Raw genomic sequence first — 18,363 nt, 5'->3', positions numbered from 1 at the left:
CATGTTTTTTTGTTGAGGGATGCCTGAAAATTGCTGACAATACGAGCTGTTCATTTTACATCCTCATCCTGTAGGCAGATGAAATTAATCTCAAGTGAAGGTCTGATTTTTACAAGCATTTTTCTCTAAATTTGTGGGAGGCTATAAGAAGGCCAACAAGTCAATTAAATGAAGTATCATCAAGTATCAATTTGTGATTTTGTGTAATTTCTATGGAGGCATATTGAAGGAAAAGTCAAGGAGAGACATTTTGAACGCTTTAAAAATTACAAAATTTGGCCTTTTCAATATATAAACACTACAAAGGCTGAGTCATGGGGCAACTATAATGAATAGTGAACTGTAAACAGAAGATAATTAACTTCCCATGCTTGTCTGGTTAATTATTCAAAGAAACCTGGAGGCTGAATAACATGCTAACGTGATGATACGGGATGTTTCTATATCATAGGCACGGTATTTCACATCAGCCTGTTCTGTTAATATGCAGCCCAGAGGCCTGTACTACGAATCAAGATCAACATGCCCTGGATTTCTTTCAGTTACCCGGCTTCACCTAACCTATCAACCGCGGTCCGCATAACCTGTGTCATGACGGTGGTTAACAACTAGTTCAATCAACCCAGGGTTTCCCAATCCAGCGGTGCGCGCATTCACATAAAAGAGGCGGTGTTTGCACAGCACGACCAATCGCAAACATCTACCAGAGCTGCATATTTTACATAAGAGCAAACTGTAATTCTACATAAATATGAAAAACCCAGGAAGGAAAGCTGGCAAAAGTAGCCAACGCTGTAAATGCGTGAATCACAACACTTATCAATATCACTTACCCATCAGTCAGGCACTAGATCTGATCATAATTACACTTTTGCTTTCCATAAACTTTTGTTGCTTTAGCCTATTATATTATCAGTTGCAACCCTGGCAGTGGTAAGCGATCCTGAGAGAAAATAAAAAATATAAAAACATAATTCAAACCGATGTGGTGCATTGGCAACACACGGCTCAAGAAGCCGAGAAATAGCCTCCTAATTCCCTCCGCTGAAAATCTATCTTTCATAAAAATACCCATCAGGGAATGTTAACGGGGTTGTCGGTCTCTAAATGTTTTAACTTTTATGAGCACACCTCTCTCTCTCCGCGCACCAAGCTCCACAGGATCTCCTAAGAACGGTGACGCCGTTATCAACCGAGTATTGATTGGTCAGTAGAGGGTGCTTTTACACCGGTTGATCTCTAATCTCCAACATAACCTGCTCCCGAGTTGTATTTGTTTGTCAGTTGAGTTCAAATCTCAACAATCTTTGCACAGCATCGCTTACTGCACCTTTCAAATTATTTATATTATGCATTTTTTTTCTCTTTTTTTTGGCCCGGTATTCGTTCACACTGCCCAATTACAAGCAAACAGGGCTTCTAAACAAAAGCAGCTTGTTAGCTGGACGGCGTTTTGGTAACCTGTCATCCTGCCAGGTGTTGATTGGAACAGATCCGATTCTAGTCCCCTTAACTTCAACTAAGCTTGATGGACCTGTCTGAGCTCTTTTGCTGTAATTAACCTCCTCTGAGCGAAACTCTTCGGAGTTTGAATACATGCTTGGGTCTGAGCGCTTCACTGCGATTCAACCATAAAGATAAAATCCCCCGCCCCCCCGCCCGCCCTCCCCTGCAGCCTCAGAGGGATAGACTTTTCCCTCTGGCTCTGATGGATGGCTGGCATTATTTTTTATCACTGTAACATAATCAGCCTGTGTGGCCTCTGTCTGTGTGGTGTGTGAGCTCTGTTAACATAACAAAAAATAAAAGCTTGTAATATTTCATACTGTACATGTGCAATTTATCAGGTGAAATTGGAGGTGAAAGATCATTTACTGTATTAAATATGCATGACTTATTGGGGATCTACCGCACACAAGCATCACTCACGTCTCACACAAGCGGGGGAGTGCGGTTTATATACTGTAGCATACAGTCCGTTACCTCACAATAATTCTGTTTAATTTATTCTAATATTAGAATATTGATAATAAAGAAGACAAAACTGCTTTATTATGTTTTGGAACTTTTCTTATATTTTATCTTTTTAGACGTTATTGTTTCAGGAAAGTGAAAAAGCAGATTTTGTTCTTTTTTGATAAGCCACTCCAGATGCATGAAAATACATGTGGGTCATAACACCCAAAATTAGGCTAATTTAAGATGCCTTCCCCTGCCTCTAAAGCTTAGAAGGTATAACTAGAGGGCTCTTACAAATAAATTATGGAATGCAGCTGCAGTTTTTTTTGATAGAGATAAAGCAGATACAATATTAAATCCTTCCCAAATTAGTGGCGGATGTATAATTCAGTAGCTGATGAACATCAGCTGGGCTGAAAGCAGGCACTAATGAGATGTGGGCAAACTGCATCTGAGGTAACTGCCCTCCTCTGTCTCTCTTTGTCCCTCTTTCCATCTCGCTCTTTCTTGTTCTCTGCCTTTAATGTCTGCCTCACTCTCTCTCGGGTTTTTGACTGAATCAACCACCCCGCAACACCCATGAACACAAACTCGCTGCAGGCCTCGTGAGCACAACAGAACGGGATGCTGAACACATGGCATAGCACAACAAAGACACACAGTTTAATCAGAAACGGAGCCAAGCTTAGTGCGGCAGAATATTTTTTATGAACCCTTGTGTTCTCTGCCATTTCCCAAGTTGTTGCTATATTACTAGATTAACCGTCTGAGGAAGGACACTCAGAATGATTGGTACAGCACATGTTCAACTTGATATTTCTCTGTAAGGATTTCTTTTTTTTCTTTCCTGAATATTACCGGTGTCCTGATGGATTTTCGGGTGGTGCAGGAGGCTCCATTACATATGCAGTGGACTCCTTTAGTTTTGCACTTTGTAATAGAACATTGGTTTGCTGAATTTATCATCTACCCCTACAATGGATGCAACCTTTTCTCCACGTAACATTTTTTAGATCAATTTACTCAGATTTTCCTCAGAAAATGATAAACAATACAATACAATAGTGTGTATATGTTTGGGTAAGGGACTATAGTCCAATACAAAAACTGAGTAAGTGCATTGAACAAATTAACGACTGGATGTGCCAGAACTTTCTTAAATTAAATGAAGAAAAATCTGAGGTTATTGTTTTTGGAGCAAACGAGGAATGATTAAAAGTCAGCGCTCAGCTTCAAACGATAATGTTAAAAACAGAGGACAAAGCCAGAAATCTTGGTGTAGTCATGGACTCAGACCTGAATTTCAACAGCCACATTAAGACAATAACAAAGTCAGCCTACTCTCACCTTAAGAATATATCAATGATTAAAGGACTTATGTCTCAGCAGGATTAGGAAAAACTTGTCCATGCATTTATCTTCAGTAGACTTGACTACTGTAACGGTGTCTTTACAGGTCTCCATAAAAAATCTATCAGACAGCTGCAGCTGATTCAGAACTCTGCTGCTCGAGTCCTCACTAAGACCAAGAGAAAAGTGGATCACATCACTCCAGTTCTGAAGTCTTTACACTGGCTTCCTGTCCCTCAAGGAATTGATTTCTAAATACTTCTGTTGGTTTATAAATCATTAAACGGTTTAGGGTCAAAATACATTTCTGATCTGCTGCTAGTCAGAACTAAAGTATGGTAGGTCAAATTTGAATCAGGATATTTGTCTGTAAACTATAATCGATGGTTACAACATACAGTTTGTGTAATAACATGTGTTGGGTAACACATATATACACATATATATATATGTATATATATAAAACTGCTTTAATAATGTTGCCATGTTCTCAGATCTTAGCCATTACCATAGTGATACAATGTGACTACTATTAATATTGATTGAGGATGGGCAAAATCATGTCAAAAAGGTCCAAGTTGTCCTAAAAGAGGAACCTTCAAATAGGGTTACTGTATGTTTATGTTACTGGAAAACAAATCTTGAAAAGTGTGTGTTTTAAAAATTAGTGAAGGGCTTATCGTAAACTGTAATGATGGGATTAATGTGTTAGCTTTGCGACATTTGTTGAGTGCAGGAACTAAGTATTGAGCCAGAGCACCATGTGTCCATTGACTGGAGAGGAAAACAAATCCCTCATTTTCACATTAGTGGAACCTTCATCTTAAATACACAAAACCATATTCTAAACAAGACATCTCAAACCTTTATCATCAATCCGATTTGCTAGCCATGCACTGGCGCCTTCTCCAGATTGTGTGCTTGTTAAATAAAAAGTTGTACTGAGAGGCTTTCAAAAGCTATTATCAACTTCTCATCCTCTTTTGCTCTTGCCAGGCAAAGTTGTGTTCACGAAACAAAATCGCCTGAGTATGGAGAGAGAGGGATACATACACATTTTGCTGGTTGTTGACGTCCGCTGAGTGAGAAAAGTTCAGCCGCGGCCAACTCCTCTCGGCCAACAAGCTTGTTGACTGTCCACATGTCAGCCAGGGGTCCCTGGTCTCTCAGCTCTGTAGGACATGTTGACTTGTTGTTCACAGCACTCTCAGTGCAGAGTCACAGTGACTGTGCTGAAGAAGTGCCACTTCAGGATTTGGAGTTATTTCAAAATTTAATGAAAACTACTACATTAAGCATTTCATTAGGTAATCAGTCAAGACTAGGGCACCAGGAAATGTGACTTTAACTTAAAACATTGTTTCAGCACATTGTGAGCGGTTACAACACTATCTCACTCTCAGCGAACCAAAAAGCCACCCGTTCTCACTCCAAACTCCTAAAATGCAGACGCTTGGGCAGTGGCTGTCAGCGTCAGATACGACGCAAAAAGCACCCTTCAGCGTGTGTGTAGAACGCAGAGCAGCAGCTACGCAGTGCTGTAAGATGACGTTGTTTTAACAGCGACAACGGTAGCAAGTAGTATGAAACGTTGAAATTCCATGTAGGGAGATCGGTTGGGGTGGTGGATGGATCAAATAACACAGGACTTTCACCCCAGATATCAGGGTTCATGTCCTGCGTGTCACTTTTCCTTAACCCAACTGTAGTTCCTTCTTTTCCTAAACCCAACTGTCCCATTCTTGTCTCGCGCGTCACGGAAACGTACCTTTTAATAAGCCCACCCACGATCTTTTCCTTAACCTAACTGTGTCAAAAGTGATGCCAATAGTCACAACTAAGCGCCTTTAGATGAAGCGTGTTTAGATATGACGCCAAAGGAGACTTTTAGCGTCAATAACAACGCCAAAGGCACCTGAACAAGCGTCCGTATTTTACGTGATGGGAGTGAGAATGTGTTGCAAAAAGCGGCCTGGTGCCTTTGGCGTTTGTAACTGACGCAAAAAGTCTCCTTTAGCATTTAGCCCTTTGGTGTCATAGTTAGACATTTTGTGTCGGGACGTACGTTCAACTGACATGCAGCACAAGAACGGGACAGTGTGGTTTTAGGAAAAGATCGTGGGTGGGGTTAAAAAATGTACGTTTCAGTGACATGAGGGACAAGAACGGGACAAAGAACCCCGGTCTCCTGAAAAAGTGAAAGTCCCGTGTTGTTTGCCCCATCCACCATCCCAACCAACCTCCTTACGCGGATTTTCCGTCTTTCGTACTACTCGTTACATTGTTGCTCTTAATACTACGTCATCTTACAGCACCGCGGTCAAGCTACTGGCATGCCCGGAGCGTTCCATACAGACACTAAATGGTGATTTTTTGCGTCAGTATCTGATGCTGGGAGCCACTGACCCAAGCGTCATTATTAATATATACGAGTTGGGAGTGAGAATGGGTTGTGTGAACACATTGTAGGTTCAGAGATGCTTTCCTTCTCTCCCACTGCATGCTCTTGTTATAAGTGCCTGGTTGAAAAAAATCTAAGACGCATACAATCTGTAGAAATAGCCCCTGAAGACACCCGTAGGAATGCTCACTCATAGTGCACCGCAGGGAAAAATATTAACAATTAACTTCAGCAACTGTTGCAGAAAGTATCACCTTAGGGAAGCATATGGCTCTACATGGCAGAAGCAGCTGTGGAGCTTAACACCGTAAATTTACTCAAGTACTGTACTTAGGTGAATATTGAAGTACCTCTACTTTGCTCAAGTATTTCCTTATTCAGCAACTTTAGGATCCCACTCTTGCTACACTTGTACACTGCAGTTTGATACAACTATGTGCATGTTTTACATATCTGGCACCTCTTGCTGTTATTGCTTATATAGAAGAAAATATGTGCATTCAAAAGTCCAGATAATATCATAACTATTGCCAAAAAAGCATTTGTAATTTGGCCGTTTTTTATTTGATACCGGATACGCGAGATATACAGGAAAGGGGAGAGAGAGAGGTGATGACACATAGCAAAGGAATGCAGGCTGGATTTGAACTTTACAGTAACTTGCGTTTAAGTACAGCTAATAGGTACTCTATCAAGACACACTCCAGTCTACAAGTCCTTAGGGGAAAGGTGTTAAAAAACAATTGCGGGCAATGTTGAGCAAAAACCTAATCCTTAGTTTTTCTCGTACGTACAATATGTTATCTCCTAGATGTTTTCTCCTACATAGATTCAAGATTCAAGAGGTTTTTTGTCATATACACAGTAAAGACGACTTACACCATGCAATGAAAAGTTTGCTTTGCCAGTCTTCCTTATACAAAGAATAAAAAAGGAGAATAATACAATAAAGCTAAAACAAACAATACAAAACTGTAATAAATAGTTTGAAAAAAGGAGATAAACTTAGGTTTTGGCCAACATTGACCGCAAATTTTGTCTTTTTACACCTTGTTTTTCAGGGCTTCTGTTAACCTGACTCCGCCAGATGGATTGCTTCACATTTGCTCGGCATATCCATCTGGTAACTTTCTGTTGGAGAACTTTTGGGAAGGGTCGAAAATACTGGTTAGCTGACTGGATAAACCATCTGTCTATCACTAACCTGACTCCGCCAGATAGCTCGCGAGATCAGGACGGTCTCACAAGGCTAATTTTCTTCACGACTAGCGGAGCCAGTTGATATATCAAACTCTTGCCGAAACCAGTCGGGAGAAGAGCAAAAACATCTTTTCCTCCGAGAAAAGCCTCCAGTGCTGTTTTTTGCTCTTCTTTCAATGAAGGAATACTTTCTAATTCGGATAAAACTTGCGCGATAGCTACGCTCATCTCATCCGTGGAAGCCGCCATGTTGTTTAGACTGAACAGTCGCTTCTCGTTGCGTCACACCTAAACCCGCCTCAAAACCAACGCTGATTGGTCGGTCGTTTGGCGAACGGCTCCAAATTTTCTCTTGTCTCAAGATGCCAGACTGATCTGCGAGTGGAAAACTGGAGCTCGCGAGATCAGGACGGTCTCAGGAGGCTAGGCTTCTGTACCTCCCAGAGCAAGTCCCTATGTGTTATTCCCAATTTTATTCCAAAGATGTGGGCTCTCCCTCTACCTCTGCTGTCCAAATATGAAGTATGAACTTCACAGAGAACACAATCTACTGAATTATCTTTTCCTTTAGAAACGAAAGCCTGGTCCATTTTTCCTTTCAGTTTTCGTGGGTCCTTCTGCTTCTTCTTATTATTATTATAGACGACGACGCATTGAATGATGTGTTATTATCATTGACATATATATAATGGACCAACAGATCCCGTTGCTCTGGACGGAGACCAGTGAAGGATATTAGAAGCACTTTTCCGGTGAGCGCCAAGCATTACTGTGCAGCGTCCAACTGAGAGAGACGACGTAAATGTGACGTGAGCAACCTGTCTGAAAGTTGTAAGTCTTCTGGTAGCTGTGCCAAGAGAAATCTCAATCATTCCCAATCTAGCAGAGACGGAGAGTGTAGGTATATGTAAGGAGATAACATGGACACAGGCTAATTATTGCTAACTAAAATGCTAGTTAACATTAGTAATTAAACTTAAACAGCTAATGTAAATTCAAACTGCCTGCGAGCTTCTCCTGTACTATACGGTAATTCCTCAACAGTAAGTCACGTGGTTATGACACAATCGTTAGCCTATTTTTATAAAAACGTCTGCTACGGAGCCATAACGTGAGGTACAAGGTAATGCAGCCTTTTATACATTGTCGTGTTTCTTTAGAAATAAACAATGGACAAAAAAAATCTCAGATGGAAAGTTATTCGCTGTCAAAGTGGCGCCAAAATGAATGGCAGTCAATGGAATGCTAACGGGGGGTGAGTGCTTATTAGCATACCAACCAATCAAGCTGCTTCGTAGAGCAGGACTTGCCCAGAAGTTATGTGGGATCCATAATAACGCGTGAATGATATTAACCACTGTGAATTCAAACACCACTACAAATGGAGAACACACTATCTAGTGCACTATTTCCATGAAAGTGAAATGGTTTCCAACACAGCTACAGTGTGATGCAGCATCTCATTTCTCCACCGAGACTCCATCCGTCCACACAAATCCATTGCAGCAAATAATGAAATGCTGAATTAATGACAAAAAGTGCAAATACATGCAAATGCATTCACTGTCACACAGCTTTCACATTTGTCTTAAATGCATATGCAGTATTATATAAGATTTCTTATAGCCAACTGGCACTGCCGAAAGTGACCTTTAATTAAAGGAAAACACATGGTCGCTTGACAACTAACTGCAAGAAAAGAAACACACACATATTTAATTTATTGCCATTGAGAATTGCTTATAGGATATAGTAGGCTACAGTGGTGGAAACTGACCGTACATTTACATCAGTACAGTTTGGGAGGTACTTTAAATGAGTTTTATGCTACTTTCTACTACCTTTAGTCCACACTACATTTATTTTACAGCTGTAGTATCGTAAGATTTAGCAATAAAAAGCATATGACACGCTAATAAAATAGAGTTGTTAGCAGTTCTAAACATTTCAGATGGCTCCATTTAAATAAGAGTTTTAGGTACAAAGAGGTGAAATGATCCATTATTTCACAAAAAAAAGCACAAAATGGAGAACAATGAATACGAATGAGTGCAGCAGAACTTAGTTCCTTCTTCTTTCCTACCCCATTAATCATTTCACAAACCCTCATATTTATCTTGGGACCCTTTAAAGAAGGCCTGGCCTAAAGTACTGAACTGTATAGGAAGTAGTTATGTCACCAGATACAAAAGTTGGAACAAAGGAAAAATCCTGCACCCTGCTACTGCTATAGCATCACCATTTATTTACAGAAAACTAACGTTTTGGTCCCTCCGGACCTTCATCAAGAGTACTTCAAACCACAAACACAACCGGGCTTAAATACGTTTTGCCCCCCCCCCATTCTGTGTCCCCAGGTGTGGTACAATAGACAATCACTTTTCAATGGGAGTATCTCTCAATAAACACACTTGTGCACCTGCACAGAAGAATTTTTGGATGTTCGAATTGTTTCTTCAACCAGATACAATAGTAAAATGCTACTTATCTAACACTTTAATATTAATATTAAGAAATATGACTGACATGGGGCATTTCTCTGCAGAGCCAGTACTTTGGATATTTTGAATGCAGGACTTTTACTTGTAATGGTGTAGTTTTGCATTGCTGTGTAAGAATTGCCTGCATTAGTGGTCGGGTTAGCTCAGTTGGTAGAGCAGGCGCACGTATGTAGAGGTTTATTCTTCGACGCAAAAGGTCCAGGGTTTGAGTCCGACCTGTGACAGTTTCCTGCATGTCTTCCCCCCTCTCTCTACCCTTTCATATCTCAGCTGTCCTATTCATTAAAGGTAGAAAAGCCCCAAACAAAAACAAAAAATCATAAAAAGAAATGCCTATTTGCCTAATTCCTAATTGCAATAATAAATAAAAACAGATTACATACGTAAGAGGATTAGAGCCAATGTGAAAAGTGTACTTGAGTTCTAAGTTTTAAGTCAGAAGAATTCAGACAAACTCAAAACTCAAATACATTTTTTACATGTGGTCCTAATCCTCTTCCGTGGATGCCGTGTAAATGTTTTCGATAATTAGTTTACAGTCTTGGATATGAAAATACATATTGGAATGCATGCTTACTGTTTCAATAGCATCTCAAACAGACACAGTATAACAAGAACTGATGAGAATTTGACACCAACAGCTACGTACATGCAGATACTTCACTTCTTGAGATAAACCTGCTTCTGTAAATGGTGTCAATGTTGACTTTTCACTTCAGCTAGGGGAGACCGGGGATAGTTGTAACATTTTTGACATTTCTGTATCTTTGAGCTCTTTTGAGCCAGTGCGTTCAAAATGTGATACAAACTAGTTACATCTGTCTGCTATTAAATGGTGTAGCTGTTATCTCTGCAAGCCAAACAGAAAAATTCTTTTCCTAGACTGAAATTTTAACATAAATACAACAAACATTTTACTTGGGGTAGGCTGTAACATTTTCTAACACAGACTCTTGTTACAACTAACCCAGACTGGTGTTGCCATGAACTAGCTTAATTTACAGCTAACAGCTAAAACATTAGCACTAACAACCTGGATGAAAGATATCCATAAAGAAACACAATAAAACTGCCATATCACTACTAAATACAAGTTATTTAATTTTGACAGTTTTTTACATTATCTAGATGCCTGCCTCATTTTCAAAATATTATATGGGCTTGCACCTCCACCACTGGGTGAATTTATACAACAGAAGAACAGCAATGGCAGGGCAACTAGGGCAGCCACCAGGGGAGACTGTGTTGTACAGTATAGACGTAGTAAGTTTGGCCAAACAGACTTCTCAGTACGGGCCTCAAATTATTGGAGCTGCCTCCTATTGAACTCAGAGAGAGCACCAGCTATCTATCACTTAAAACCACACTCAAGAGATGGATTAAAAACAATCAAAACTGCAATCATCAATAGCTGGTTTACCTCATCCTAGGTACTGCCATTCTTTGTATTGTACTTATTTTTATTTTTTTTGTCTCTCTCTCTTTTCTCTTCTTTCTTCTTTCTTAATTTGCTTTCTATCTTTCTTGCATTCTTTTTTTTATCAATGTAATATGATGATGTGTTGACCTGCCAAGGGACTACAGATGAAAATTAGTTTTTTTGCTAACTCTGGCACATTTACATTTTGAGTGTAAACAAAACATGTCAATTGATGTGCATTTTCCCTTTTTTTTTTTTTTAAAGATAATTTTTTGGGCATTTTAGGCCTTTATTGACAGGACAGCTGAAGAAATGAAGGGGGAGAGAGAGGGGGAATGACACGCAGCAAAGGGCTGCAGGTCAGAGTCGAACCCGGGCCCGCTGCGTCGAGGAGTAAACCTCTATATATGGGCGCCTGCTCTACCAACTGAGCTATCCGGGCGCCCGTCCCTTTTAAATAAAAATATGACGTTTGTTGAGTTTAACTACAAAGCCGGCAATGCTATCACAAAAATAAACGAGGTAAAAAAAAAAAAAAAACTTTCTTACCCTTTTTTTTCTTTCGAAAATGTGCAGGGTCTGTCACAGGGGGCTGATTGGGCTCAAACAGAGCGAATCAGGTGATTCCAAACTTGTTCCTGATTGGAGAAATTGGACGTCTTGCCACTGACCCGTGTTACAACTATCCCTGGTCTCCCCTACAACAGCAATGTATCAAAAACAAACAACCATTTTTACTCTTGCAAAGAACAAGTTGCAAAGAACTTTAAGTCCTCAGTGGCTGTTTGGACACTCCAAAGAAAGATGACAAAGTGATTCTCCCTATTGTTCATCGTGACTTTTAAAACTCTGAATCAGAAACAGAAAGGTCACAGGTTTTCATCATTCCAACAGACAATATGCTTGCCAAAAAGCCACGTATCCTGTCAAAATGTCCTTGAACAAGCCTCAGAACCCCTGCCTGCTCACTCACTGCAAGCCACTCCGAATACAAGCGTCAGCTAAATGCCTTTAAATGCAAATGCATACAATTTTTCATTCAAATCAGATTCAGCAAAAATGATGAAATTGCACCTTACAGTGGCAATATTTTTGTAGAGCCTATTATTTACGTGTTTAGGACCTAAACAAGCTGAAACACTGTAATTTACATGATATTCATTGTCAGAAGACAGCGACAATTAGCGTTTTGTTAATTGATGAGCTGCTTATTATCTATCCCAATAAATTGTATTTTTTTCCCCCCACACAGATGTTTTACAATTACAACATTCGATAAGACATCTAATTGCTCTGTGTTTTGGTTTGAAATGAGTCAGATATATCACAGATTTAGAGTGGTTCAGCTTATCACAGGACTGCCTGCTCAGTTTATTGCAATGCATTCCCTCACCATCCATCTCCTTTTAACACCACTGATTATCCTGGCCAAAGATAATTACACAGCAAAGCGCTGCACTGCAGAGAGGAACTCTAACAGTTATCTGACCACCTGAACAACAAGTCTGGGAGGCGAGAGGGAAACAAGTGTGCAGATCTGACCTCAACATTACCACTCTGAGTTTATATTCAGGTGAGCACATCCAAAGATGTTTGCACATACTGTTCTGGTGTACGTTCTGTTCTGTATGGCTGCCATTTTTTTCTGAACAGTAGGAAAAAACACAACTCATGGCTCTACATAACAGATGTAAATATTGTCTAAATTTAAAGTTGCATTAGAAGAGTTTGTTTTTGCCACTTGCAGCCACAACATATTATTGCTTATTATAGCTTTTAAAAACTAGTTAAACATATAAGCAAATTGTTACCTATTTACACATCCCACAAAGGCCGAATAATAATTAATTTGGAGCTGTGTTTCTGTTCTCCTAATCAATGTTAGCACAATATTCACTCTCATTTTAGCTCTATTTTGGTTCCCACCAAAAAAATTAATATCAAGCTTCTGCTGGATGTTCAAATTTCTTTACTAACTAGTTGTTAAAGCCAAAGTTTAACATTTTGGGAGTTAGATGAGAAGATTGAAACTACTCTCAGCTGGAGCCAGAAGACGGTTAGCTTAGCTTAGCATAAAGACTGGCAACAGGGACAAACAGCTAGCTTAGCTCAGTCCAAAGGAAACAACCCCTGCCTACCAGCACCTCTAAAGTTCACTAACTAACATGATATGTTATATATTGTTGATATAATCCTTTTGAAAAAAAATGAAATGTAAAAAACAACAGGATGTGGGTTTCTAGAGGTTATGTGCTGGACTATTTCTTTGTTAGAAGCAGTCATTTCTTGATTTTACAGATTAAAAAAAGATATCCTTATGTGTCAATGTGGGTTAATTATTTAAGTGATGGTAGGCAATGTGTTACCTTAGACAGAGCCAGGCTAGCTGTTTCCCCATTTTCCCAATCTTTGTGCTAAGCTAAACTAAGCTAACCGACTGCTGGCTGTAGCTTTTAAATTTAATGGACAGCCATGATAGTGATGATTGTTCTTAACTAATGCTTTGCAACAAAGCAAATAAGTGTATTGCCAAAAATATTTAACAATTGCTTTAACTTTGTCTGCTGTTCAGTGCCAGGTAGGTGGCGTGTATTGGGGTTTCACAGCTTTTTTTTTTCCAGATGAAAACAGCTGCCAGCTGTGGCTGGCAATGGGCTTCATGAGGGCAGAATTAGTGGACAGTGCAAACAAAACAATTAGCCAAAAGAGGCTAAAAAAGCTCCTCTTTGGCTTCTTCATACAAGAGTAGAGCGTTATGTTTGAGAAGGCAATTCATGTTCCATCTTAAAACGCCTGTCAGTTGCTCAGATCGGAATTCATACAAGGCATATTTACCATTTCATGTTGTGAAGAACAAACGGAAAAAGTGATTGTGTCTCGACTCACATCATCGAATATGCTGCCATAGAAACAGATGAACATAACCTTTACAAACAGTGTCTTTATACCAGTAAATAACTATACAGTACTGTGTCTATATGAACTGCTATTACCGCCCAAACCTCCTTTACTTCACCTTTACACAGTGGCTGGGGTACAGCAGCACTTTATTTCTTTGGAAAATAAATGGCAGTGTGTCCTAGTAGGATTTGTTTTGTGTGTTTGGGTGTGTGCGGGTATATGTGTGTGTAATTATCGCCTCTCTCTCAGTGGTGGTGGTCTTGTCTCATTACCGTCGTGGCGGGGTGTCTGCGCTTTCAGCGAACAGCATGATGTCTCCTGCCTCCCTGCCCCTTGAGCCGAGGACATGGACACAGAGGTGTCCAGTCGTCTCCTGCACACCCCCTCCTAAGCTTCTGCCACAACTGTACCTGAAAACCTGCTGCTAACTTGCTGCTAATGGGCAGCCCCTATGTGCAAATAAGGTCCTATTTCATCTCCGATCCAGAGAGTGATGCATTTACTTGGCCAGGCCTATTATTCCCAATGCCTATAATTGTCTCACTCGCTGAGCATTGTTTTCACCACCTCTCCCTCTCTCCTCTTCCACGCTCCTCCTCTCCTCATACAGAGGGAGTTGTTATCTCCAGTAGATAATAATAACACCAATCTAAAGGAGATTTTCTGTGCCAGATAAAAAAAAGAGAGTGACTCCAGAATATGTCTGCCTGCCTGCCTGCCTGCCAGTTTAGGTTTGTACGGTGTTACAGTCAGGTTAGAGCTGTTTGGGAAGATGTGCTTCAAACTACTGATGCTGCATCAGGGATCTGGAACTGTGCCCTCGGGTGTGTTTCAGAGACTCCGTTCTCACCTCCCGATCACATCTGGCACTTCCAGCCAGGCTACGGAGGTGTCTGTACTTGCTCAGTGGTAATTGCTAATGGTAATTACCGACCTCTTTCCATGAACCAGGAGGCTTATATAAATAAATGACTGGTGAAGTGGGCATGGCAGTTTCCCAGCAGCACCCCGTATCTCTAACGCCGTCCTTCACCCTAATTCCACCACTGGGACCTTGACTGGGTCTCAGGTTCTCTGGCCCCGCAGACTGCACATATTATCTTCAACGGCTGAGGCTATTAACCAATGCACTCATGTGCTGCATGTTGGCACTCTTATTGGTTTACTATGGCAAGTCTCTCTCCCCATCATTTACTCGGAAGCCCCACGCGGGCTGATACCTCCTGACCCTTTTGAAACTCTTTCAGAAACTGTGCCTCTCAAGTCGGTTCTTTGAGCCTCGATACTACACTCCCAACACCGATAGTCCATCTGCTGAGATCGAGTACTCCTCTCTGCATGACTACTTCTAACCCCCGGCACTCTCACCAAGGCCACCTGCATCGCACCGACAGAAAAATGGCTGAAATGGCTACAGTGAGATTTGCCTCCGGTGCAATCCCCTCAACATCTAAGTCGGAGGCGGGTTGACATCTTAAGACTGGAGGGATTCAGCCCTGCTTCCTACTGTGGAGAGAGTTGCTGTGAGAGCAGTGGGGGGAGAGAGAGAGAGACAGAGGGAGAGGGAATGTAAGGTGGGAGAAAACGGTAAGCGATATTGAGGGAACTGAAGTCTTCACTAATTAGGCACTGGGCCTTCATTCAGCAAATTTATAGTCTAATAAAGCATGGAGGGTACGTGGTGCACTGTGATTAAACAGACGTTTGCTTTAATACACGGTGGCTGGAACAGTACGTGGGGGCTGGTTCTGGAGATGTGCCACAGACATGAACAGCCTCTGCTCATCTTCTGGACTAATTATCCCAATGTTCTCGTCTTGGTGATTTTAGCATCCAGCAGACAGCAGAACGGGGCCTGAGCAAGCCAAGGCAGCCACAGAAATTGTCAAAATCAGTTAATCCATCTTCCGAGCATCCTAATGTAATTGCTTTTTGATTAATTGCGCCGGTGAAGAAAAAAAGCGTGCCGCTGTTGTTGTTGTTGTTGTCGTCAGATTAAAGTTTAATGAGACTCCTCAAAGTGATTGGTTGTAAACATATCCCTTCATTTCATCTCTTGAAATCTTCGTAAAATCTCAGTTTCAGTGATTATGTTCTGAAGTTCATCCAAATTTATGGTTTTGACTTGCAAATATCAGTCACTGGAACTTTACTCACAAAATAACTGTCTATTTTAGGTGAAAGTCATACTTAGTTTCTGTTGCATCCAATTCAGATTTAAAACAGTTGTTCACTCGTATTCACTTGTGCTATTTTACACAGAGGACATTTTGACATGTCACAGTAGGAAAAGCACAGGGGTAAATTAAAAAGTGAATGAAGGCTGAGTTCCTTTTAGCTGCTTTGGTGTCAGGGTCCTGTTATCGTGCATGCTGGCTCACCGTCGCACTGTCATGACTCCCTGTAACACTTGAATAGAACTGAGCCGTCGCTAATGTAACACCTGTGTTTTTCTTACAATGAAAAATCTGCTGTGAAAAAGCCCTATTGTGTTGTACCTCTAGGTAAAGTGTTATCATGGCGTAACTGTTGGCTTGTTTACAACCTTGTTATTTTCTTGTTTCTTGGTTGGACTTTGTCGTAGCAATGTTATCATGGTACCATATCTAAGCAATTAACTTGACGAATACAGTGTTATCGTAACCGATCGAAATGATGGCCAAAGCTCTGAAAATGACACCTAAATTGTAACATAACTGGAATTATCCTTTACTGTCAGCGCTCCTTCAGGCATATGACACTTATTATTAATTCCTAATATGCCGGTAATTGAAACTGCATTCAAAACATATCCCACCACACTGGCACAATTTTAGATCTTAACACTGAACAGTTTTTTGAAATGTTTTTTGCAATGAAATAAGGAAGCACTGCAGTGACCGCGGGTTCTTTTACATTCCAACTCACCGACAGTTCGGCACTCTTCTGAGGTTTAGAAGTGGAGATGTCGGCAGTGTCTGCAAGCGTTTATGCAAGCAAAAGGAAGAGGGAGAGGCAGGAGGGAGGGGAATGCACACGGAGTAACTGTGCCTCTGACAGACAGTGTTGAGGCTGGTCTCCGGTTCTCAAAGGGAGGCTGCCTATCTTTTGTAGAGACAGAGACTGTAGGCTACCATAGTTAGATGCAGAGCTCCACTACTAAAGGAAAGCTAATAGCTTGGCCTCCCACAGACAAAACGCAGAGAGAAGGAGAGAGAGGGGGTGGTGGGGTGCAATGTGGTAAGGGGCCATTAGCATTCCTGCTCTCAACCTGACACTGACAGCTGACACTGACCCAGTGTCCAAGGTGAGCGGGAGACATGGCACAGGAAGCAGAAACCCCCCAGAGGCGAACGCCGCCTGTTTTTATGCTGTTCTCTGTTTCCTTTGTGGTCGCAGTTGAGTGGTTTCTAAATGTCACGCTTCTGTGACACATGTAGATGACTTTGACCCTGCTACGCCCCAGCCGTATATACCTTTCCTTTGTCACTTAAAGCTGCACAAAGCAAGAATTTATAAGAAAGAATACACTCCATAAGATGGAGTGTATTCTTTTTCTGTTTAAATCACAAAAGGGTATAGTTAAAAAGAGCGTCTTGTCTAGACTGACAGATACCCTGTATAGATTTGCATGTTAAGTGTGGGTGTCAGTTATAGTGACCTCTCCGCCCACAGAAAGCGACACAGCTAAACTTAAAGGTGCCGTAGGTAGGATTGCGAAGATCCAGGACTTAGCCAAAAAATGTGAACATCAACAACTTTTCAGTCCCTCCCCCCTTTCCAATAAAGCCCAAAACAGTCTCCTAAGCCCCTCCCTCTACAATGGAGAGCTGTGCACGATAGAAGGGGGAGGGGAGAATGCTATGAAATGCGTGTGCATGAGCAGTGATTGACACGCAGTTAGACACCCCCCCTGGCCCTGATTGGTGCATCTAAACAGGGAGCTGTGGATTTTTGCAAATCGTACTACAGGCTGTAGGTGGTGCCAGAGGAGCTGGATTTTCTATAAAATTACCTGCTTCATGTAGTTCTACTCGAACATAGGGTCAGTTTCAGCAAATATGACAGAAAGTTAGTTTTATTAGGCTTACCTACTGCATCTTTGAGAGTCAAAAGCAAACTGTCTCAGAAACAGAAAGCTAGACTCTGGTCCTTTTGGTACTGTACATTGTAAAACATGACAACAGTAACGATGACAGTTAAGTTTAGGCACCAAAACGACTAGTTAAGATTAGAAAAAAAGATAAGGGGGGAATTGAGGCAGATTTTTAGGCACAGTTCTTTCCATTCATTTTGAATGGGGGTGGTGTGTTTAGGCGGTGGTTTGCAGCAGTGGGTGCGGCAGGGGGGAGCCGGTGAAGAACCGCAGTGGCCTGCAGCGAAAAGCTGAGACTGATTCAACTTTTGGAGAAACGCAACTCTGCGTCACCCTGCAATCAGATTTGTCAGTCCGTTTTTAGGCGGTATGAGAGTCCCGTACAGAAAACATCCCTGCTTTTAAAGTTTTAAAACACTAGAAGGGTATAACACGAAACACAAGCACTTAACTGCCCAGGAGTTTGTGTAACAGCTGACTGTTTTCCCCCGAACAACAAAGCACAGTCCCTGCGTCTCTTTTATCTCTTACTCTATGAACTGAAGCTGCCTTCAAG

The sequence above is a fragment of the Sander lucioperca genome, chromosome 23, assembly GCF_008315115.2.
Source record: "Sander lucioperca isolate FBNREF2018 chromosome 23, SLUC_FBN_1.2, whole genome shotgun sequence".
NCBI classification, from domain to species: Eukaryota; Metazoa; Chordata; class Actinopteri; order Perciformes; family Percidae; genus Sander; species Sander lucioperca.
The sequence above is the reverse complement of the archived record's forward strand: the minus strand, read 5'-3'. Positions refer to the sequence as shown.